Source organism: Mus caroli, unplaced genomic scaffold, assembly GCF_978045245.1.
Source record: "Mus caroli unplaced genomic scaffold, Mus_caroli_1 scaffold_12, whole genome shotgun sequence".
In the NCBI taxonomy this organism is placed as follows: domain Eukaryota; kingdom Metazoa; phylum Chordata; class Mammalia; order Rodentia; family Muridae; genus Mus; species Mus caroli.
In genome coordinates this window covers 39,492,616-39,497,965 of record NW_028227267.1, presented here as the reverse complement: position 1 = coordinate 39,497,965, position 5,350 = coordinate 39,492,616, and positions in this window count along the sequence as shown.

The following is a 5,350-nucleotide window of genomic DNA, read 5'->3' as shown; positions in this document are numbered from 1 at the left end:
AAAGAGGAACACTCCTCCATTGTTGGTGGGATTGCAAGCTTGTACAACCACTCTGGAAATCAGTCTGGCGGTTCCTCAGAAAATTGGACATAGTACTACCGGAGGATCCAGCAATACCTCTCCTGGGCATATATCCAGAAGATGTCCCAACCGGTAAAAAGGACACATGTTCCACTATGTTCATAGCAGCCCTATTTATAATAGCCAGAAGCTGGAAAGAACCCAGATGTCCCTCAACAGAGGAATGGATACAGAAATTATGGTACATTTACACAATGGAGTACTACTCAGCTATTAAAAAGAATGAATTTATGAAATTCCTAGCCAAATGGATTGACCTGGAGGGCATCATCTTGAGTGAAGTAACACAATCACAAAAGAACTCACACAATATGTATTCACTGATAAGTGGATATTAGCCCAAAACTTAGGATACCCAAGATTTAAGATACAATTTGCTAAACGCATGAAACTCAAGAAGAATGAAGACCAAAGTGTGGACACTGTGCACCTTCTCAGAATTGGGAACAAAACACCCAGGGAAGGAGTTACAGAGACAAAGTTCGTAGTGGTGATGAAAGGATGGACCATTTAGAGACTGCCGTATCCAGGGATCCATCCCATAATCAACTTCTAAACGCTGACACCATTGCATACACTAGCAAGATTTTGCTGAAAGGACCCAAATATAGCTGTCTCTTGTGAGACGATGCTAGGGCCTAGCAAACACAGGAGTGGATGTTCACAGTCAGCTATTGGATGTATCACAGGGCTCCCAATGGAGAAGCTAGAGTAAGTACCCAAGGAGCTAAAGGGATCTGCAACCCTATTGTTGGAACAACATGATGTACTAACTAGAACCCCAGAGCTCTTGTCTCTAACTGCATATGTATCGAAAGATGGCCTAGTCAGCCATCAATGGAAAGAGAGGCCCATTGGACTTGCAAACTTTATATGCCCCAATATAGGGGAATGCCAGGGCCAAAAGAATGGGAATGGGTGGGTAGGGAAGTGGGGGGCGCTATGGGGGACTTTTGGGATAGTATTGGAAATGTAATTGAGGAAAATATGTAATAAAAATATAAAAAAAAAATAGGACAAAATTTGAGTGAGTTGGGAAATAAATGGATGTTGTAGAACTTAGAGTGGAGAGTATGATCAAATTACATTACACCGATTCTCAAAGAGATAATAAAATCATGAGAAAATAATGAAAAAGAAAACTAACTTTATTAGGGATGAAGTCTTGAACCTCACACAACCCACACTGAAGCTGCAGTGCAAATTCCTACAGAATGACCCTAGTCTGATGTCCTCACATCTATATCCTCATACCTGGTAATTTATCCACAAGATTCAACTGTGGTGATTGCAAGGAGGGAGAAGTCACTATAATGGTGCAAAAAAAATGTATAATTTTTTATTAAACTTCACACACTCATCCAATATTTCCCAGTGAATATCTTTCTTGAAAGTAGAAGGATCTTTCACCAGAAACCAATATTGAATTTAACTTGTCATGAGGTTAATAAACTTCTGTTAAACAAGTTATATAGTGCTTTGCAAGCACATTACAGTGTCCAGAAAGGTTTGATGAGTGAATGATGAACTTAACAACTGTCCCTCTAAAGACCTCTAAGAGATTAAGACCCAAGAAAATGAATGATTTCCTTACCCTTGGGTGAAAATAAGAATCAGAAATTAAGGCACAATACCCAGAGGACAGCAGTGAGCAACAGAATAAATATTAGAGAGCTGTGTCTCTAGCATAAAAGAATATTCAACAAACAGAGAACACGTTCAGGATAAAGTTCCAGGCTCCTAGAGAAAATGCTCCACTGACCTTCATGATTCACTTTGGCACTAGTCTTCAAGCTGGCTCTTATCATGTCAGCTAACTCTGCCCTCAGACACTCCTGGAAGAAGCTATGTGAGAAACTTCTCTTGATATCCACTCTTCCAGTTCAAGAAAGAAGGTAATGTAGTGCTTAACTGAGGATAATAGTAAAATGTAGCTGCTAAATTTATGCCTCTGAAAAAAGTTCACTTTTCACATTGTGAGTGTCTGATATAGGCACAGTGCACCTTGTATATTCAGTATCTCACTCAGCAGACTTCATAATGGTACTATGAGTAAGGCATTGTCATATATAATTGATATTAGATGAAATTAAAAGAAATAAATATTTGCTCATAGAATTATTCTCAGTTGTGTATTATCTCCCACAATCCAGACTGGGGTTGCATTTTCCATGACAACACTGCTTTTAGAGTACACAGATGGATATTCTTGAGAGTTTGATTTTATTAGGACAATGGAGAGGAATAATGGATGCCAGATGCCTAACACATATTATACATCTAATTCTCACCAAAAAAAAATGGCATGGGCAAGCCTGTCATTGTCCATTTTCTAAAGAAAAAACCAATACATGTAGAAATAATGTCTTGTCTATAATATCCTGCCCTAAATCCCCACTGATCTAGCCTTGGAACGTGTGCCTTTTCACACATCCCTTTCAGGCCAGTAAAACCATGAAATATGCTGTCATATTTCTTGTCCGAATTGGTGGGAAGTTGACTATTGAAAATATAAAACCCTGGCTCTACTTTGATTCTGGGACTTAGCTTTAAAGGGATAGAAAGTAACCGTGAAAAAACACCCAGGACATTACACTATTGTCTAGAATTCCAAAAAGCCCTGAAGTCTTACTTTTGTGTCCCACACCCTAGGACTCAACACAAAATAGTCAACACTAGAAGGAACATGACAATTCACAACAATATGTTAGCAGAGGAGATTCTTTCATATTTAAGCACTAACTGACAGTCTAGTGAAAACACCTTTTCCTTAACTCACATCTAATTTTATTAACATTGAAAGCTTTCAAAAGTGTCCTATTTTGCAGGAGACTATCTTAAAGCTTATGCTTGGGAAACTACCCTGAGAGGGAGCTTCATAAAACAACACACTGCAAGATGTTGATACAAAACTCATTACTTCCAACTTAATACAGATAAAAAATAGTCTATTCAAAAAAATAATCTATTCTATATGAATAACTATAACCTAGAAACAGATATAAGGATTGCCCAAAAAAGAAGAGTTGCACTTGGAAAATTCTTACATGATATTTTATTGATTGCACAATAAAGAAATTTATAAATTTAGTCATTTATCAAACACATATTTATCAGACTCTCAGTGAATGTGGGAGTTAAGTATCTTTTGTTCCATTACTTTACAAAAACACGTGTCTGGTAAAAGTGGATCTGAGAAGTCAGGAAACAGTGTTCAAGAGAGAGGAATAGTAAATCTACTAAGAATTAATCCTTGAATCAAACCAAAATTACCAGCCTCTGTGATCTGGGTGTGACTTCTCTTTTGTTCCATCCACTGAATCTGACATAGCATTTACCTATGACATAATGGAAATGTTATACCTAAAGGTGAGATCGTCAAGAACATGGGATGGCCTAAAGAAGTAAGGATTTATGTTGAGGAAAATATATAGTTTGGCTGGCCAATCGTAGGGTTGATTAGATTGTATGTTTCTCCCTTGTCTATAGATATCTGTCCTATATGAAAGACTTTATTTGATATTTAGTGTACTTGAAATAAATTGTTATCATTTAGTTCTAGTTTGACTTCTGGAAAACTTGATTCAGCATTTATAAACTCATGAGGAGTAATTAGTTCTAATTCTAAGGGAGATTTGCCATAATACCTAAGACATTATGATTATTACTAGTGATTGGTAATTTTAAGTATCCTGTTCAGTTGGTAGTACATTAGGTTTTAATTTGTGGCTGTTTCAAAAGAATACAGAAAACAATAGAGTACTGCTTTGAAATACTTGCTAACAAAAGGGTCTTGTCCCATAAAGAACATAGAAACAAAAAGCCAGACATATAAATCAAGATGGGATAGGCTTTTGTGGTTTAATCAAATCTTATTTCTTATTTTATAATTAGAGAAGTTAATTGTGAAACAATAGGAGTTACTTTGTACTATTGTTCTTTTTTCCTTGCAAGCATATATTACTAATAATGTTTTCATAGAAATTAAAATCAATTCAGTTTCACAGAATTGAGTCACAATTTTAGTCACAATTAAAATCACTTTCAAACTTTCACAACAACTAATATCTCTTAATCAATAAATATAGCTATGGGCTCTCAAGTTATAAAATACAATGCAGATTCTCAATGGAGACTGATTTGTACAGTTGGGATACCAAAGAATCAACTAAATCTGAGAATATTTCTAACAAAATCTTAAGTTACTCTGAGGTTGCATGAGTCTGAATGTGTCATAGTGTTTCTCAGAGCCTTGATTCTATAATCAGGTAAACTGTGTTTGAACCTTGAAAACCTAAACAGTGGAAGGAGAGAAACAAAACCTGTAAGAAGTCGTCTCATCTGCACATGTGCACTGTGGCATGTATGTATTCGCACATGGACACAGTCATGCACATGTGCAGAAGCACACACATATATACATGAGCTAACTAAATACATAAAAATATAAACGTAACTTTTCAAACAAAATTAGCATAATTTTAATAATTAGGAACATGCCAAAGGAAATTCAAATACCTTAGAAATTTTTTTGAAAATTTAAATATCGATGGATTTAAGAACTATGAAAATCTAAATTAGAAGAAGTGTTGCAAGAGGGGCTTTGACTTTAGTTACTTGGGGTATTCAGCTGTTGATGTTATTGAAGATGAATATCACTCAGCTTTTCTGAAGTTTATATGGGTATTACATGAAGACACTGAGAACAAGCTTAAGGAAAGAAATACAAACCTAAGAGTTCTTCTCCTAAAATGTTGGATGACTGGAAGCCATTACATAGACCTTATAGGCTTGTTTATCTGTATATTGGAGGAAGTCTTTGCTGTGGAGTATTTTCCAATCTGTGAAATCACATTGTGTTAATTTTTGTTCATGTAGTTATTTGTCTCCCAGGAACTCACTGTGGAAATTCTGCAACCAATTCTCAATGCTTAATTATGATTTAAGGCCTCTTATAATAGTAAATGTCTCTCTGTAATGGCAATATTAAGTCCTTTACTACAGTACTTTATTTTTTTACGAAACATAAAGTAGTTTCTTTCTGAGGAAATACCGAACATTTTCCAAAAGGGAAAGATATTTGAAACAGACAAATTATGGGGATGATTTTGGCTAAGGAAACAAAACTTTAGTCATTTTTTTAAATGTAGCATCACTAATGTACTTAACTATTAATTTGGAAGTGCAAAAAGGTAGTACAGAAAGACACACTGAAATTTTGTACAATATGCAAAATTTTAAAAATATACTTAAATATTTAGAGATTTTA